At 47.1% G+C, this 19,958-nt stretch overlaps 1 long non-coding RNA gene across 1 annotated transcript; it reads right to left on the reverse strand.

The window, feature by feature from the left end:
* Window positions 1–13,464: 13,464 nt before the first annotated feature.
* On the reverse strand, window positions 13,465–19,706 carry LOC110478236 (uncharacterized). Its single transcript, XR_002466728.3, has 4 exons — window positions 19,238–19,706; window positions 15,462–15,564; window positions 15,136–15,361; window positions 13,465–13,726 (listed from the first exon to the last, which is right to left on the reverse strand). It is a non-coding gene; the product is annotated as an uncharacterized LOC110478236 (long non-coding RNA).
* Between the last annotated feature and the right edge of the window lie 252 nt (window positions 19,707–19,958).

Here is a 19,958-nt window from a genome sequence, read left to right on the forward strand (position 1 = left end):
TGGTTGGCTCTGAAGAGATGTCAACAGGTTGCTGTGACTCAGAACAGTTGCGAGGTAGCTGGTGTGCAGCCATTCCAGCACTTAACTTTCAGGCATGTAGTCAGGTAAGCGCATCCTTGTTGCATCCCAGAGGAGCGGTCACATCCAGTGTGACCCACAACCAGCTCCACTGCTGGGCTTCAGGAGCCAGCTGGCCCAATGCCTGTGGAATGCTCCATGCCCTGACCCTGCTGAAATGACTGTGAAGGAGGACCTAACTTAGGTGTCTCAGAATAAGACTCTTGGAAGGACAGATGTTAAATAATGTACTAACATGCTGATTGGATGGGTTGTTGTTGTCCTTTTGGCAACTGGCAAGAGGAAAAGGCAAACACCTGTGCCCAAGTGGAAACTGAAAAACAGGCTAGATGCCTTGGTTCTGGGTTTGAGTTTGTTTTTCTGCTTGGCCCTAGCAGAGGCTGACTGGACAGCTGATGTCTGAATGGTTCTGCCCAGGGTGTTGTTCCACAAAAAGGCAATTATCAAGGCTGCAAAGAGCCCAGTCCAGGTTTTCATCCTTTAGATAGGAATAGCGTCATGCCCTGGTAAACAACGGCAATGAAACACAGGACTTCATTTTGCAAATGCATTTTTATTGTTTCTGCACAGCACGGCTGCCTCGCATGGCTCTGCAGGCATCTGGCAGCCTCCTGCCACTCCGGCTTACAGTGCTGCCAGCTGGGGCCAGAACTGGTGTTGGGCACTTCTCTCAAATCAGTCTTCCAGGCTACAGCTATCTTTTCCCGCTCCCAACAAAAGACAGGTCATGAATCATGCAAAAAATTCTGTCTTTTAAGCTAAGAGAATAGAGAGATCCAGGTGACTTTTCACAAACTACAGCTAATGCATGCCTTCCATATTTCTGGGAAGTGTTTTCATCTTTGACCCTCGGGCTTTTTTGTGTTTTAATTTTGAGACCAGCTTCTGAATTCTTGCTCTAGGAATGTCTGAAATCTAAAAACTTATGGACTCTGGTTGTCCTTTTAATCTTTTAATCCCCTTCCTAGCCAGGCAGAACTAATGTCTGTGTAGTATCAATGAAACCACCTCCCAGAGGAAGTTTTGTGAATGTCCATGTGAACCTAGTGAGGTTAGAGCAGACACTTGCATCTTACCTGAAATATGCTTTCCAAGCTCTCTCACCTATGGCAGTACAAGTGCAGTTTGTACATCACCATGTGCATCAAGGACCTTTCGTCCTCACCATATTGTTCATCTTTCTCCTTCTCACTTCCTTTGTGAAGAGCAGATGTTTAAATCTGGATCAGGCAGATAGAGAGCCCTGATTTCTGCAAGATGCAGATTCTCTCTGACCTGGGAATGGCCAGCACAGCACATGCAGATGCTTTCAGATTCAAGCACTTCTGCTGTGTGTCTCCAAAATGCATTAGCCTGTCATTGTCCATGGATAAGTCCTGCTTGTATATCAGGGACTATTTATCTCATACAATCTTATGCCTTCTCTTCTTGGACTAATATGCCTCAGCAAATGGTCATCAAGAAATTTCCTTTTTTCCTGGTGGTTGCAGCCATCTGGTAATGTGCACTGCTAGCTACCTTGTTGTGGTCTAGTTAACCCTTTTGACTCTCTCTTGTGTCCTCTATCAGTTTTCCTCCACACCGGCAGCAAGATCTAAGGGCAGACAGTGCCTCTTAGTTGAGCATATTAGGAGGGGCACAGCTTTTGAAGATTAATCTCTAGACAGCACTAAAATTCCTGTGAATAGGATGTTCTTGTGACTTCCCAGTTGTGATTCTGACCCTCAAACCCATGAACTGCTCAGCAGAATATAATCGTGGCAATCATTTAAGCTAGGCTTTCCAATTGGAAGCTGGTGTGCAGCTTCTCTTCATCTGCGGCACCACATTCAAATTGCAGTTTCTCAAGGTGATTGAATCCATGATTTCTTATGCTCCTGTCAGAGCCATTCCTTACTGTCTCATACAAGCAAAGGCTGAGCATTTCTAGTTTCTAGCTCAGAGAATAAAGCCTCTAGCTTTTAGAGCTAGATATCCTACTTTTTTCCTTTCAAACTTCTGCATTTCATGATTTTATATCCTCAGAAACCAAAGTTATGGGTCAGGCCTTGATACATCTCCAATAGCTCATTTTCATTTCCTTTTTTCACACATGATCAAGAGGTTTAGCCCTCTTCATGACTGTCCCCTCCCACAGAAAAAAAACCCATGCAAGGAGTAGTGAGAGAGAGACTTCAAAAACAGGGGAGTGACCTCATCTACTGTGGAGACGTCAGTCTCCAAGAAATAGGAAAGGTCAGAGCTGTTTAGAGCAATGGGGTTTTCACAACTCAGCTAAAAAACCCAGACTGTGTCTGAAGAGTTGTTGGTGTCCTCACCCTTTATCTCATCTTTTTCCAAACTGGTTGGCGACCCTCCATCCAGAGAATTGGCAGCTCTGTAGTTTTTAATGTAGATTACCATCCTATGTTCTATTGCTTAAGATGGACTTTCCAAAGGAAAAGTGGTGAAATAAATGACCGATGTTTACGTGGGAATTTTGCAAATTCTTTTCACCTTTTAAAACCAAACACAGCATTTTCTTCTTGAGCTTCTTCTGCCCCCAATATAACCGAATCCTGGAAGTTTTGATTGCACCATCTTAAACATTTTATTGTTTGAACTAATTAGCTGGTTGGGTTGCTGAGCTTTATGCAGCTGTCTGTGTGGGACAGAGGCAGAAGAGCCCTCTCGGTGGTGGTGGCAGGAAGCTGGAGGAGCTGGGAGCTGCCTGTCCCTGGTGCCGCGGGCCAGGGAGGGTGTTTGCCTGGTGTCCCCGGGTGTGGATGCAGGTCACCCATACCCGCAGACAGCGCCAGCCTGAAAATGACTGAAGTCTCACTTTCCTTTAAAACCATCGCTCTACAAATAAAATGGCTTACCTGCACTCCCCACACAGTTACAGGCACCGTTTAAATATAGCATCGATGTCTATCTGCAAATTACAAGGAAATGAATAAATCGAGGCGACGCGAACCGCAAGGAGGAAGTTGAGAGCCTGGAGCTGTGATAGGCTGCGTGTGCCGGGGTCCCGCTCCGACCTGCCCGTCTGCTGCAGGGGTGCCGCCGCCGCCGCGCCGGACCGGCCGCGCCGCCCGGCTCCGGCACGCACATCCCCGGGAGCTGGCCCTCGTGGGATGGGCTGCATCCGTGCCTGGGGACACCCGCACCCCCGCAAAAGCCAAGAGCACCCCGGGGTCCCAGCCGCAGGGAGGGGGACGGCGCGGCGTTTTCTGGAAATGAATGAGTTCATTTCTGGGAGGCAGTGGTGGGGGGTGCTCCAGGACGCCGGGGAGCGCAGCGAGGATGAGCGCAGGAAGTTGAAGCACGACTTCTGTGCTGCTTACCATCCTGCAGCCTGCTAGCTGCTGGTATCTGGCAAAGTTATTTGGCCTGGCTTCATTTTTATATTGTGAAGGTTGACTACTTTTTTTGATTGCAAAATTTATATAAAAGCCAGAGTCATTAGGCAAAAAATGAAGGTATTGCATACAGTGTCTCTCTCTCTCTCTCTGTGTGTGTGTGTGTGTGTGTGTGCAGCTAGCAAGCCACCCTCACCCCTCTCCAATAATCTTTTTCACAATTGGCAAGGTTTATTCCCATGTGAAGGAGATGCTAATGACACCCTAAACATTTTATGAAAATACTGAGCTGTGGAGAGGAAAAAAGATCAAGTGCAGGTCAGCATCTGCTGCAGGCTCTCAACACATATTAGGCACTTAATTTTTCAGACTCCACCAGGGGAAGAGTGTCCATTGGTGCCTCGTGCCTTATTAATCCCCTGACACTGCACTGCACTGCAATTAGCCTGCACTGCACTGCAGGTGCAGGCTAATCCTGCAGCTCCGGAACTCCACCTTACCTGCAAGGTCTTGTGGAAAACAAAGCACATACCCCAAGGGCCCATTTCTCCTTCCACATGCCAGGTGTTCCCAGAATGAAGGCTGTAGTTCTTGGCACCAACAACCTTTTCCCCTGGTCACCAGCTTGGGTGGTAAGCTGACTGTGGGCAGGGGAAAGTGAATGCTAGTGTGCAGTGTCTTCTTCCAGCCCCCCTGGCACACCCCTGTGGATGGGATGGTACTGAAATTAGTCTAGCAGGATGCAAAGATCATTCCAGCCAAAATGTGGCTTTCCAAGGAAAAACTCTGCATCTTTGGATGGAGGAGGCAGAGGACAGTGGCTGCAGGTGTGAACCCAGTGAATGCAAGGACAAAGTGTGGAGGACAGCGGGTTGAGGACAGTTCAGTTGCAGGTATAGCTGGGATTCATTAGGGCCATTTAGTGTGTTTTGCCTTTTGCAAGAGTCTGAAGTAGAGAAGTGGGTTTTGGCCAGGAGGAGAAGTCAGCTAGTTCTCAGAAATAAGGCAGCACATGCAGACATGGGGAGCAGGGAAGGCATAAAAAATGTAAAAATAAAAATTAGTGCATAAAGACAGGTTTTCCCCACCAAAAAAAAAAAAAAAAAAAAAAAAAAAAAAAAAAAAAAGAAGCTAAATTTGACTGGAAAAGAGCTGGAGACAGGTATGAGCTGCTGCTTGTGGGCACACAGGGTCGAATCAGTTATGTGGGGAGTGGGGGGAATGGGATCTGTTATGAAGGCAGGTCTGGAAGAACTCAGAGTTGAGAGAGGGATACCATTGGAGAGGGGGCCAGGAGCAAGCCTGGAGACCATCCTCGGGGAGGATGGAGGAGGAAAAAGGGAGTGAAAGACTCCCCCAAGGTGCAGCGATGGAGCCTTGGCCATGAGGGAAGGTGACAGTGGGGCTGCTAAGTGTGGGTGTAAGTGGAGGGCAATGGGAATTTTGAGGAATACAGAGTAGTGAGTTGTGGTTAGAATAGGGGAGGAAACTTGAGGAAGAGCTTGGAGGGAAAAAAGGAGATGAAGGCTGCACAACAGGAGGGATGCTGCAGCCACAGGTACTCTGGCAAGCAGGAGGAAAGGAGACCAGGAAAGAAGAAGAGGATGGAGGATGATGATGGTCAGAAGTAAGGATCTGGTTGTGTTTAGGGGAGTCAATGTTAGGTGTGTGGCTGGGTCCAGAGGAGCTGGAGGAGAGGGTTATTGGAAGGCCTTGCCGGGTGGCTTTCATCCACACTTGGAGAATGGGGTAAAATCAGCTCATGAGCTGGGATAGAGTGAGCCAGAGTGAACCCAGTGCTACAGAGAGATAAAATCAGGAGACTCAGAGCTGTTGGAGATGACCTTTGTGCAGAAGGACAAGGAGAGGCTGAAAAAAGCAGCAAAACCACAGCCAGTGATATTGCCAAGGTCACAGCAAGGCCAGGTGGAGAGACAAGAAGATGATGCTGAGGGAGAGACAAAGGTGGCCATAGAGAAGGAACTGAGAGCCCAGAGATCAGATAAGGAGTAGAGCATAGCCTGAAGAATGTTTTTAAGAGGAGTGAAAGTTAGCAAGTGGTCCTGATGTGGTGAAGCCTTAGTGAAAGTGGGATGTTGAATATTTCCTCAGTTCCTCAACAAAGTCAAGTGAAGCTTCCTTGGCTTCAGGTAAGTATCTCCCCACAGACACCCACGTGCTTCTGGTCCTGCCCAGCCATCTTCAGCTCCATGTTTGGAAGCAGAAAGTGAAGATTATTACTTTTGGAACAAAGGTAGCAGTTCCTGTGCAGTCCACCAGGGAATCTCATCAAGATTGCCAATGATGCAAAAGTTCAAGCTGCCATTGCTAGCCAACGCTTCTTTTCTGGAAAGCCCAGATCCTTGGACTGCCATTGCCATGACCATGCTCCCACCAAGGAGGTGTTGCTGTGAGCTGCATGGGTGCAAGGAAGTGCTATGTTCCCAGAATGCATGTGATTGCTCTGGATCACACAGTCCAGCAGAGATATCCTTCCCTTTCCATTAGCATGCAGCCAAGCATTGATTGTCTCCATCTCCGCCCCAAGCTCCTTGCAGTCTTCCTGTGGGCTGGGCTGGGGGAGCCACTGCTCCTTTCCCCCATGCCATGGGTGGAGGGGAGAGGCCAAATGCACCAGGCAAAGGTCACCTACCTGATGCTTCAGAAGGATTCATGGGACAAGGTCTTCTGCCTGTCAAGAGGGAAAATTAACCTGCCCCTAGAGTGTGTGAGGAAACACCTGGTGAGGTTTGCTAAGGGGCAAATAAATGTCTGGGGTAGGTCCAGAGTAAATCCATGATTAAAGGCTATCCAAACCCATTCTTCCACCCCTAAAATAGTCCCATCCTTATTTGTGAGAAATCATTCAGTTTTGCTTTTAAATGCACTTGGAGCAGGTGAGTTTTAAGATAAGTACACAAAGCAAATGTGCTGTTTATCACTTCTTATGCTGATGAATTAAAGCAAAGGTTTTCTTTTCTCTGTAAGGAGTATTGTGAACTGAGTGCAATTGCATTAATGACAGCTGTAGCAACAACAGAACAAGTATTATTTTAGTGGAAACTGAGGTGTTGGTGAAACACAATCTAAGAAGCTGGAGCAGGACAGGGTTGGGGTAGAGGCTCAAAATCCTGACTCCACTGACTTTGTGGGCTGAGATGTCACCCCTGAGAGAAAAGTTAAAAAACTAGAGATGACTTCAATTATCTGGGAGTGGGTCTGTGGTGTTACCTAACTGCTGAGGACATCCCATGAACCTCACAGCCACCTGCCTGTGTTTTGATGGCCAATTTGGAACTGAAGCAACTGATGTGGTGGAAATAATTATCTCACCATCTGATTTAGTCACTCCGGCAAGGTGTTTGCAGAACTTAGCGCTTTGTATAGGATAACAAAAAAGCAATGGGCTGGCTAATAAAGCAAATAACTACAGTCTAGGCACTGACAGCATGTGGGAGGAAGTGGTGTTGTTTCCACTGTGACTGGCAGCGAGTGACTAGCAAAAACAAGGTGGTTTGAGGAAGGCTTGCGTGTTAATGGCATTTCCCTGTTCTGTTTGTCAAGCAAAGGTGGGAATATAGAGTCAGAGTTTACTTGAATCGGTTCCTTTACAAGAATAGATGGGGGGCCTCCATGGGGACGGTGCTGGGTCGCCGGGGCGCACAGGCAGCCCTGAGCTCGCTGCAAGGTGCCCGTGAGTGTGAGGGGCAGGTACCCAAAATCACTGTGGGTGAAAGGAGCAAAAGGCACCAGAGCTGGGCACAGGGCAGGTGGGAGATGCTGGTCTGGCTGCCAGGAGGGCTGAGCTGCTTTTGCACTCTCTGTCTCTGGCAGCTGGGCTCCCACTGCCTGCTGTCAGCTGGAGGCTTCTACCTAGAAAAGGTCTGCCCCTGGTGTGGCTGATTTACTTTGTACTTGCAGCAGTCACAGGCCCACTTTGCAGCCAAGGGCTCAGCAGTCTGGCTGCGGTGTTGCATTTTTCCAGAAGTGAATCAGTCTCTGCCTGATGGCTGTATCAGGCACGATAACCCAAAAATGTCTAATAGCACCTTCTTCTGTCTCTGCCTGAGTTCATCTTTCCATCATTAAAAAGATAAAAAGGCCACCTGTATTGATTTGGGTGCTCCATCCTACAGGACACCCTATAAGATGGTAATTCCCTTCTACCCGCCTCAGATGACTTTTCATGAGGAGAAAATATTTCTGTATCAAAATTCACTTTACAAGAAAATTGCCCATAATTATCTAATTCCAGCCTTTTGATGGCTTAATCTTTTAGTGTGTTGCAAGAGAGCCAGAACTGAGGTGCAGCACAGAGGGATAGTTTCTGGGCTCCCAAGTATGTGAGAGGTCACACTGGACCAGGGATTCCTCTGCAGTGCTGTTCTCCTACTCACAGCTCTTACACTGATTTGAAATCTGTCAGCCCTGGCTGGCATCAAACTCCTCATACTAAGTCAGGCTCAGCCTTCTAACAGGTCTTGTTTCTCCTCAAATACGTAACAGCCCGAATAAAGTATGTAGATTCTCCCTGTACCACACCAGCTAATATATTTTGTCAAAAACAGAGGGGATGTGCTCCGGACTTATCTCTGTCATTTGAAAGATGGACAGAACAGTGTAAATCTGAAAAAGCTCAGACTTTGACTGGCATTACCTCTGGCCCACCCTGATGTTCCCATGCTGGTTTTGGTGAGTTTTTTGTCTGCATCTTGTCTTGGTTGAAATCAGACTACAGGCTCTCTGGCACAGTGTGTGGGCATTTCGCTGTCACTAAGCACTGAGATGTGCTGGTGGCTCCAGCTGGAAGCTCTGTGTGGTACAACACTGCAAAGTTTGGGAGAAGGCAGCCAGGCAAATATAACAAATGCAGCCAAGAAGTAGCATTGCTACAGCACATCTTACAACACACAAAGCACCAGCACATGCTCGCTGGCATCCTGTAGAGCACAACCATCCTGGCCATGCTGGGTGCCTTGGGAGACAGAGCCTGCAAGTGTGTCCTGCAACATCCTCTACCACCAGCCACAGGGGCATCTCCAGGAAAACAGTGAGAGGAGAGGCAGAGGGACTCCTGTGCAATCAGAGATGCCTTAATGCCATTGGATGTGTGCCCCAAATCTGTCCAGGATATTAAAAAAACCTCACGACAGCATAACCCAAGAATGTGCCCCAAGCGAAGCTAACAAGAGCACGGCTATGTGATGCACATGTCCACACAGGACCAGCCATTCCAGGGCTTTGCAGCCCCATGTTCTCAAACCATGTCCACAGCTGATGGTATTGGATGTTTTGGCTGTGTGAAATAGTCTTCATTTCCAGCTGCCTCTGAGAAGGGCAGCTCCTGCTACTCAGTAGTGGGGATTGCATGAGCTGGGCACTGCTGGGAGGGACCAGGATGCTTCACCTGCAGGTAGAACCCTTACTAGTGTTGGGAGCCTGCCAGAAGAGAGAACAGCTACTCGACCACATTTACTTACACCAAAGGGTAGTTCCTTTTGTTCTGTGGTTGGCATCAGGAACTTCACACCAGTGATTTTTTTTTTTAAAGTTGTTTTTTTCTCTTACCCAGTTTGAATGGAGCTGCCTCCTGCTCTTCCTTCCCCATTGCTTGTTTATTCTCACTTAGTACTTCTGCCTCCCTCTAGTTCAGAAGCACTGGCTGAGGAGGGAGGCAAGGTGGCTCCCTGGTGTTCATTTCTTTGCAACAGCTACAATTTTGCTGCCTGTGCTGGTTTGGCTTTGACAGACAGCAAAACAAACTCCTTGGTGTTTGCATAGCCCTGCCCCATGTAACACCCCTCTCCAGCCCCATGGTATGTGGGAAGCCCTCGTCCTGGGTGATGGGAAAGTCTCTGGCCCCACACTCTCCAGCATCTCATTGCAGCCTGGGCAATGCTCACAGCAGCAGCACCTCGGGAGCTGAGCTGCATCCCAAGTGGAAGTGTTTGTGTTTTCTCCTTCTTGTTTGCTTTTTTTTTTTTTTTTTTTTATTTTTCTTTCCCAATGCTGCCACAGGTCTGTCTGCTTTGCCTCTGCCTGTCAATAAGTTGGGGCTGTGGGACAATAAGCATTCTGTTTTGCAGAAGACATAGGGAGTTTTGTGACATTTGGAATTTGGGCTTTTGTTTGCTGTCTAGTTTGGGTTTTTTTTTAATTCAGCAAGGGATGGGGGGAAAGCAAGTTTTCATTACGATTTTTCTTGGGGAGAAAAAAGTCTCTAAGTCTCTAAGAAACCATAAAAATAAAATAAAGTAAAAGAAAGTAAAATAATGAAATGAAATAAAATAAAATAAAATAAAATATAAAATAATAGCAAAAGGAAGCCATTCAAAAGTACTTCACATCATTAAGAAAGTTTGAAATCTGGAGTGGGGCCTGGCCCAGTCCAGTCTCCCCAGTCACCTGCCTGCTCTGGTGTTGACACCTGGCCATGCATGGGTGCAGCTGACTCAGCAGAGATACTGAGATACCCAGACACTGCTGTCCCTGGAGGCAGCAGCCAGGGATGTGCAAAGGAGGCTTGAACACGATGGAGAAGAGGCTTACTGGTGGGGAGGACATCTCTTCACCTCTGCCAAAATCAGTGACTTCAAGGCTCAGCCATCATCCTGCCAGGAGCACTGCTGGCTCTCCAGAGCTGTGCTCCACAGGTGCTCAGAGAAAGCTCAGCAGAAGGGATGCCTCTCCAGGAGCCGGGGTTGGTCCTGTGTGATGCAGCTGGAGTGTGGTTTTGGGTGCCCAGGCAGCGAGGCAGGGCTGGAGGCAAAGCTGTTCCTGCAGGCTGGGGCCCCACTGCCGGCGCTCATGGCAGCACAGCAGGGCTGAGCCGCTCAGGGGCTGGGTGTGCAAAGCTTGGCTTCTTCTAAAAACAGGAGACTTACTCAGAAGCAGAATCCAGAACTTGCCTTTACTCCAGCTCTTTTATATATAGTCCTCATTTCTCCTGATTTTACTTCAGCAGTCACTGTATGAATTGCAGCTCTGAAGTGTGTGTAGGGGGTGCAGGGACAACTGAGTGCTGCTGGCCAAACTGGAGATGCTCTTTTGCTCCTGGGTGTGGGGTTCCCTCTGCAAAGCCACGTTGGAGAGCAGACTTCATCCTCCAGACGGTTGTTAGGGGGGGGTGTCTGGGGGCTTATATCACCTTAAATGAAAGTGGGGCTCTTCTTTTTCTCCAGGGATAGACCAAGAACACTTTTATTAGTGTTTCCCTTCCTGTTGCTGGTTTTCTGAAGTCTTTCCCTCCTTCCCAAACCCCCTAATTTTTTAAAGAAACATAGTCAAGCTGCAAAACTAAGAGGTTTGTTTCCCTGCAATGCAGAATGATGCAGAGTGTGGATTATTCCTCCAGTCTTTTCAAGGGAGGTGTCTGATGCTGAGAAGAATGCTAGCTCAAAACCTGTGCTCAGAGGGAAGGAAAGAGAGTAATGGTGGTTTGACCTTACCTCCAGGAACGCTGGTGGCAGCAATAGACCTCCCAGTTTATCTGAAACTCAGCAGATCCCCTGATCCACCACCAAACGTCCCGAGGAGCTGCAGCGTTCCTGCTGCCCTTTCCCAGCACACAGCATGGTGATGGGAATTGGTGCTGCTTTCACTTCAAGGATTCCCAAACTGATGAATCCAGGCCTCTGTTTATGACAGCAATTCAGAACACACATAAATGGGGGGCTGGCTTATTTTTCTCCTGTCGTTTTTATGAAGCTATAGCAACATAAACAGGGATTTGTAACAGCCAGAAGAGAGCTCAATGGAGCAGTCTGAAGTAATTTCCTAGAAAAGATTCACACAGAAATGAGTCCTTGGCCCATGTGATTATAAGCAGAGATAAACAGAAATGTTTATCTCTTTTTAAACACTGAGCCTACCCTACTTGGAGTTAGGGAATTTAAAAGCAAGGGACATCTTTCTATAGTGGTCACTTAAAGAATCAACCTGATTTTCCTTTTTCCAGCAGTAACAATGTAACTTCTGAAAAAGTAGAACATCCTATATGAAGTCTCCTAATTCAATTAATAGAAGCACGGCACAATCAACACACATGCAAGCAGAAGACACATACATAAATCAGGTCATCTTCATGTTGGAGTCAAAATCAAAACAGACACCAAAAAACCCAAACCAAACATAAGCCCTCAAAAAACTCACAGGTTTGATTTCACCTCATGTGAAGGTGAGCTTGAGGCCATCAAACAAGAACTTTCAGGCATTTGGTGGCTCAATTTTTATTAATGCTCTGTCTAGACAGCAAACCAAAATGAGGTTGGCAACTGCAGTTGCTTCTAATAAATGACATTTCTTGCCCTCAGAAGTTTCCCGTCTAAGTCAATGGGGCAAGTGGCAGAAGAATGGAAACATTACTAACTAGATCACTCCCTAGCCACTTTTGAAAAAGTGACATAATGAGGGGGTTGATAAGAAAATATTACAGTTTTGATAGCTGAAAAAGATGTAAAAATACAGACAGCATTTTTTGAATGGAGCCATATGTTTACAAGACCTGGAAATCACACCATGGACCCCTTTAGACTCTTAGGCATGAGACTGGCACCTGCCCTGTGCACTCAGGGCTACTGTAAGGAGCCTTTGGGGTGCCCAGCTTCAGGAAGGCCCCATAACTCTCCCTCATGAGCTCATTTCTCAGATTTCGCCCTTGCCCAGGTAGTGCTGTCCTAGCTGGTGGCGAAGGGAGCATTTCCAGGAGCTGATGCTGCTCCCTGTTTGTCCTTGCTCACAGGCAGCTGAGACATGAAGGGTCAGCACAGCTGCAGACAGGGCTGGTGGCTTTTCCAGCCCTGCATCGACAGTCGAAGTCTCAGTGTGGTACGTGCAGAGATGTGGTGTTGGTGGGGGCTTGTGGCACCAATTCACAGCCTGTCACTGTCCCAAGGACCCCGGGAGCTGGACCGATGGTGGGATGGTGCCTTGTGGCCCTGGGGTGGCTCTGAAAGGCTGGTATAGGTCCAGGGCCTTGGGAGTTGCTTTTGACTGGACAGAGCAACCATCAATACCCACCACAAGCAAAACTAAACAACCCCAAGCTCCAGCAACCTATTTTTATGAGTAATTGCATCCATTGTCCTAATTAAGAAGGAAATGCCAGAATTCTGGATGAGGATTGGGACTGACTGGAGTGATCCCCCACCATGTCCTCCCAGGGCCGGGTACCTCAATGGGTGCAAATGGAGGCTAAAATGGTGAAGAATGAAAGCATGGCACATGAAAGGTCTCTTTGGCAAGCTAGGGAAGAAGAGCAGAGATAAGGGATGGTTTTGGCACAGGTCTCAGAATACAGAAAGGCCTCGTGGCCCATGATTCAGAAGTGCTGGTCACCGCTGCAGCGCTGTCTGAAGTGGTGGGTGTTGAGCTTCTCAGAAAGTCAACCCTTTATTTACAAACCCACTCATCATCTACAAGCCTGCTTATTTACAAAGCCTGTTGATAAAAGTACTCCTTGAACTCTCAAAGGGAATCTCTTTAATCACAGAAGTCTCACATTGCTTCTTTGATTTCGGTTGGTTTTTCTTTTATTTCTATTTTTCATTTCACTTACAGTATTTTGCAGACAGAGGAGAATACTATGAAGGCCACATGGGCAAATTTAAGAGATGTCAGCATTTGACTTCTCTGTGCAGAGCTTGTGTGCCTGGGTATGTGGTTCCATTAGCTTAAGGAGACAGAAAGGGAAGGGACAGCAAACTTAAGCAACAAGATGGGAGTCCATTTCATTGGACCCTTTCTGGCTGTAGCCTGATGCTTCACCTCCCAGAGGAACTCTGAATTACCATCCTTAAGATTGGTCCTCACCTAGTATGTCCCAATATGCTCCATGCACTTTCCTCCTCACTGCTTCCCTTTCCCATCACCACCATCTCTCAGGCACAACTTCTCCCTCCCTCTCTCACCCCTCATCCCACTCCAAACCATGTCTGCCCTCCCCTCCACCCCCAGATCCTGCCTTGTCCCCAGCAGCTCCGGGGCTCAGGCTGCTGCTGTCAGCACTGCTGGTGCCTGTGGTGGTGGACCCCACCAAGACCCACTCCCCAGGGCTGCAACACAAAGTTCCGTGCAGGGGGGCTCAGGTGCAGACCCCAGGGGGGCTCATAGGGACCCCTGGGTGTGGAATAAAGACAGGGAGGATTTTTTTAGTTGTCCAGCTCTAGGGAGTGCTGTGATCAGGATGATTTATTTCTTCAGAGGTTTATAACTTGGCAAAATTTGGATGGAGGTTTTTTGCAGGCAAGCAGCACATTCCTGGCACCCAAGCCGAAGTCCTGCCACATTTCAAGTCCTTTTTCCAAAGCCTGGGGAGATGAGGAAAAGGTCACCAAATTTCTTGAAGCATGGAGCGGGGGAGAAAGAGTATATTTTCTTCCAGCTAAATGATCAGCAACTACTTAAAATTTCCAGGCAAAGAAAATAGACTGGGGCAGACTCCAACCTGGGATATTTTAGGCCAAAATTACAAGCAACTGTAAATGAGAAGCAAGAGGCAACTGCTGGATTTCCTTGTGTCCCATTTTTGCATTTTTCAAAGACTGAAATTGCTGTACAGTGTATTTGCTGTGGTTGGGAAGAAGCAGTACCCTGCTTTGCTTCTCCCTCCACCTCCTTTTTTTCTGAATGAAAGTGTTTTACAAATGAAAAATGAGGTTTCCTGAAATGATGGGTCGCTTTTTATTCTGAGCTGGCTTCCATGAAAAATATTTGTGAGCCTTTTGTCGTTATCTCTGAACTTGCTAGAGGGTGACAAGGGACCATACTGTCCTGGTCAGCCTAGCCAGGCAGAGACCAGAGGGGCATTTGAGGAGGTTCTGGGAAGCCCCAGGAAAAGCTTGTCCCCAGATTCAGAATCAAACCTGCTTCTCCTTAGGGCCTGATGGACATCTGGGGAGGCAGAGGCTGCAGGAGAGCTGTGTCCCTGTCGCACCATGGGGCTACTGTGCCAGCCAGCACACAATCCCCATGACATCCTGGGGAAAGGCTTGGCTGCCTGGGTGTCATCATCACCCCATTTGGACACCAAAGGGTTCTGGTTCCCCAGACCAGAGCAGGGGAAGGTGTCCCTGGACTGCTCACCAGGTATGACTTGCACTTGCCCTGAGTGCTGCTGGCTAGCTCACTCTTCCATATGCTTTCTGACTCATCTCCATCACTTGTCTCTGAGTCTTCATGCTCTCTTCATTGAACTCCCTTTGTGTCCTAGCCCCTCTTTCCCTGCTGCCCTAGAGTGCCACCAGGAAGGGTGGGAAGTGCTCACATGTCCCATTCCCTGGAATGAGAGAACACCAGTGTCTCCAGAAATGCAGCTTGACCTGCATGGCCCTCTGGGCAAGTGAGATAGTGAGGAGACTGTGGGCATGTATTGGAAAGTGTGGGCCAAGGCCACCGTGTCCGTGCCTGGGAACAGCTGACACTCATGAAGGAAGACTCCATATGGGAATAGAGGCACCCCAGTACACTTAGAGGTACTCAATAACTCAGTGAGCAGCAAAACCTTCCCTGACAAGGAAAAAGCAATGCAACTATGAATGATAAACTGTTGCATGGGTTAGGATAATAGTCTGAAATGGCACATGAGCACAGGAGCTAAAACTTGTAAAAAACCCCCAAACTTGCTCACCCTCTGTAACCTGTGGACTAACTGCCACAAAGCATTGCTGAAGCAAAAACTCCACAGAAAAATTAAAAGCCTGGTAAGTCAACCCCTTACCCCTCATCTATATGGCTGTTGTTAAGAGCAGAGCAGTACAGCAGATGAAAACCCATCTTGGTGCAGTCTTGTGCAGGTGGTAAGAGCTGCAGGGATGCTGCAGTGGAATCTTCCACCAGGTATGCAGGAAGGGCAGGCAATGTCCCATGAAGCTGGAGCACTTACTCTTCCTCATGCTCAGGAAGGCATTGTGCTTTTTAGAGCAGTCCTAGCTTCAGTTTTCATCCTGTGGGACCAACATAAAAGCAAAAGGATGTGTATTTGTATCTGTGAGCAGGGGTAGATCTACTCATGGACAGGTCTGAGGAGACTGAACCTTTGCTCACCTTTAGCTCCTGCTGGCGTTGCTCCCACCACACATCCTCTTCTTTCCCAGGGCCAAAATGGTACAATTGCAAATGTGATATAACAGTATGTGTAAAAAAGATTCTGTTTTGCCACAGAGAAAACATTTGTTATGTTGAAGTTAAGCTGAAATATTACACTGGTGAAAAGTCTAAAATTTTTGAAGAAAGAAAATATATTGTCACTGCAAAATCCTCCTCAGGTAGCACCCCCTCTAATAAATCAAATATAGAAAAAACCTCTTCCCAATAAAAGACCAAGCAAAACACATGAAATACAAACCCCAAAAGGACCAACCAGCCCCAAGACTCTGACAAAATGGCAGCAACTGGGTTTTATTGGAATATGAGGAACAGAATAGATGTAAACACAAACAAAATGCAGATATGGGAAGCGGGAAGAAAACACAAAAACACCCCAACAAGATGAAGAATAGAAGGAAATAAACACTTGGGGCATCATTCCAAAAAGCCCACACTTTGTGGTGTGAGTCACTTCAGAGGATACTCCACCAGCCCACTGTGTCTTTGTTCTCCTCCCTGCTCTCTGCAGCATGATAAAAGCACAGGAAGGATGTTTGATGGCAAATTGGCCTTTGGCCACTTTCAAAGGAGAGTAATTTAGTGAGATTCACTCATATTTGTATAAGCTGAAACAAAAAAAAAAATGAACATGTGTAAAGCAACTAGACTGATTTTGCAAGCACACTTCATTTTGGATCTGGCTGATGGGAAAAACAGCCCATTAGAGAGAATGTGACACTATGAATACAGATAACACCTCCCAGCAAGCCTCAGACACCTATTTCTAGATGAGTGTTTACTACCATGTGGCCAGTTGTGGCTGGCCATGTTGTGTACAAGTCTGATTATTACAGCCCTAGTGTATCAATTTTACTTTTAAATATCGGCGTGTATGGGGGAGGGGCGGTGTGTGTCTGACTCGCCCTTCATTTCTGTAGCACAATGGAGTAGTCAGCTTACACCAGAATCCGTGAGCTGTTTTTCCCAAAGAGGTCATCCTGATAAAAAGGCTCCCCAGAAAGGTGGAACCATTTTTATCAGTGAGTGTTAATCACTCACTATCATTGGTAAAAGCTCTCTAGTCAGACTGAAGGTCATAAGAAATAGAGGAAACCCACAACCTTTCTGCAGTTATTTGAGTGACGTGCTGCTCCCCGAAAGGCTGAGAAAGCTTTTGAAGACTGAGTAGTTTCTCATTCATGAGAACTAAGTTGGTTTTACTGTTTGTTTGTTTGTTTGCTTGTTTTTGGGGGCTTTTATTTTTTCTTTCTTCTGTTTTTTGCTTTTAAACTTGTCTTACAGATAAAACCTGACACAATTCACCACAGGCAGGAAACCCTGGAGGGTGCGGTCTGCTGGGTAGAGCAGAGGCCCAGGGCTTTCAGGGCTTCCATCCCTGACTTGCTGGCTGCTGGGGGTGAGTTACGTCCTTGCTCCACAGCTCCTGGGGATGTGGTGGACACCGGGTGGGACAGGTCTGCTATTAAACACAGCCAGTGCCAGGCACATGGTTTGGGGGCTGTCAAAGCCAGTGGGTGGTGTCTGTTGGCTTTCACAAGTTCTGGTGTTCATCCCTGAAAATTGCACTTGGAGTCAGAGATCTTGTGCCAGGGAGTGCCACAAGAAGCCACGATGGATTTGTAAACTGAGTTTTCAGTATGTTCATAGAGTGTGTGTGTGAGGGTGGCAGAGGAGTAAGAGCACGTCTGCCTTTACTGTAGCAGCAAGCATGACTTGTCATGTATGAGCCACCCAGATGTTCCATGACTGCTCCAGGAGGACTTCAGGTTCATGTCTCTGCTCTTGCATCAATGCATGAGGCCACAGGCTGATCTCATGTCAGGAGAGGAACCTTGGGCTCTTTGTGCCCCTCAAGCGAGGCTGCTTTTGACCCTTCCAGCCCTAGACCATGCATTCTTTGTCCCTATACTGTTCCTTGTTCCAGGCCTTGTATTTGGCAATCATCTGCTCAGTGGTCTGATGCCACAGATGATGAATTTGAGGCTAAAGTGAAGTTCTTGGCCAGGGTGGTGATGCCAGCCTAACACTCCTCAGAGCCAGATGTTTCCAGCTTTGCAGTTCCTCAGTCCCACAGCAGAATCCACTCCGAACATCGTAAGAAAAACACAAGCGTGCCTCAAGAGCACATCAGCTACATGAAGAGGCATCTACACAAGTTGTTAGAAGTCAGAAGTTCATATTTGAACAATCCTTAGTTGCAACACTTCATCAGTGTTTGAAACTGAGATGTTGATCTTCACCTCTCCTCAATTCTCACTTTCAGCAACAAAACACCACTTGGCTCCTTTTTTCTGACCAAAGGAAATTTGTGGACTCAATCATAGAATATTTAGGCTGGAAGAGACCTTAGATCTCACCTAGTTCCAGTCCCCCTGCCATGGTCAGGGACAGTTTTCACTAGACCAGGTTGGTCAAAGCCCCATCCAACCTGGCCCTGAACACTTCCAGGGAGGGATGGAGCAGCCAAAACCTCTCCAGGCAACCTCTTCCAGTGTATGACCACCCTCACAGTAAAGACTTTCTTCCTAATATCTAATCTAAACCTCTTCTCATTATTTTTTAAGCCATTCCCCCTTGTCCTACCACTATAGATCCTTGTAAAATGTCCAGATCTCTTGCAGGCCCCTTCTAGGTACTGCAAGGTGCTAAATGGTGTCCTCAGAGCCTTCTTTCTTCCAGGCTGAACAACCCCAACTATCTGAGCCTGTCTTCATAAGAGAGGTGCTCTCAGAGGAGACCTCTGATCATCTTGGTGGTCCTCCTCTGGATTTGGTCTAACAGGTCCACATCTTTCTTGTGTTGAGGGCCCCAGAGCTGGATGCAGCACAGCAGGTGGGGTCCCACAGCAGAGCAGAGCAGAGCAGAGCAGAGCAGAGCAGAGCAGAGCAGAGCAGAGGGGCAGAATTCCCTCCTTTGCCCTGCTGGCCATGCTGCTTTGTATGCAGCCCAGAACATGATTGGCTTTCTGGGCTGTGAGCGGACATAACTGGAGTTTCTTGTCCACCAGTTCCTTCCTGCACAGCTCAAACCATGGGAATTGGGACTCCTTACCATAGTGCAACCTACAGCAGCCTGCATCCCATCTTAGGTGTCAAAATATGCTCGTGAAGCTGGTGCAAAAAACAATGGGATTGGTACTGGAAAAGTTGACATGCAACTCCTGATTCACTATGGGGCAGGTCCCCAAGTACATTCAGGAGGCTGGACTGAACTGTGGATTAACACAGCCCAGGTGGGTCTGTGTAATGAGTACTCTCAGGAGCAGAAAACCACACACACACACAAAACATATTGGCACTGGCACACAGCGACCCCAGAGAGTGGAGTTTATCAGTGTTTAGAAAGAGTTTCAACATTCACACATATGGGACCCTAAGAAAAACTTTATTTTGCCCATGAGCTAATCCATGAACCATCTGGGTTTGTAAAGCTCAAACTGACTACAAGACCTAGAAATCAGTTTTCCCATTTGACTCAACGCTTAAATAATGACCCAAAAAGGTCAACCTGGGCAGTGCTGCAGCACGAGGATAAAATGTGCCTGCGACAGGTATCTTCCTCCGAGATGGTACAGGAACTAGTCCAGTTATGCTGATCATTTTGGAAATTTCAAAATATAGGGTAGGTTTTATCCTTGTGAGACAGAAAATTTTACTGGAGTTCATCCTACTAAGTTTTGTTGCATTTTTAATTATTACAAAGAATCGTCTCACCTCCTGCACCATGATATCACATTCTCCTGTTCTCCAGCACGAGTAGGTGGAGATGTCTGAAGAGATGGCAACGGAGATTCCCTTTCCTGTGCAGACTGTACCAAAGAGAGCTAGAACAGGTGCCTACCAACATTTTTTACCCAAATGGTTCAGAGTTCTCTGGTCTCTCCTAAGTTCTTTTCAAACCTATGTCTGCCTGTATTTATGTAAGGTTCTAAAAATAAGTAGCGCCGTTCACATTTTGAATTTGAATTATCTGCTGAATATCTAAAAAAGATAAGCTGGAACGGGAAGCCCCTCTGTGAGCAGAAGTACAACCTAGTTAAAATGAGTGAAATTTATCAGAAAAAATGAGTAATGAGCAGTGAGAAAAACCTGTCTCATTTCACTAATTTTACTTTATAAATTATCTGATTTGACATTCTGTACTAAAAATCTGCTTATGAACCAAGAACAGCTAGGCATGTGCTTCACTTGGTCAAAGCAGAATCTGTGGCTGCATTAGTACTGCAGCATGAAACCCTGTGCCACCAAAATAAAGACTCATGGTTGTTTCTAGATCCCCATATATTTAGAAATAACTGGGTACACCAGGCTTCAGGTGTGAGTCTATGCTGAGCTCCCTGGTTATCTGCAGTCACATCAAAACTGCAGTAATTTCACCACACAGGTGCCATCAAAGCATGGAAGCATACAGCACAGCTTTTCCTTCCCCTACCTG

The sequence above is a fragment of the Lonchura striata genome, chromosome 1 (assembly GCF_046129695.1).
Source record: "Lonchura striata isolate bLonStr1 chromosome 1, bLonStr1.mat, whole genome shotgun sequence".
NCBI lineage: Eukaryota > Metazoa > Chordata > Aves > Passeriformes > Estrildidae > Lonchura > Lonchura striata.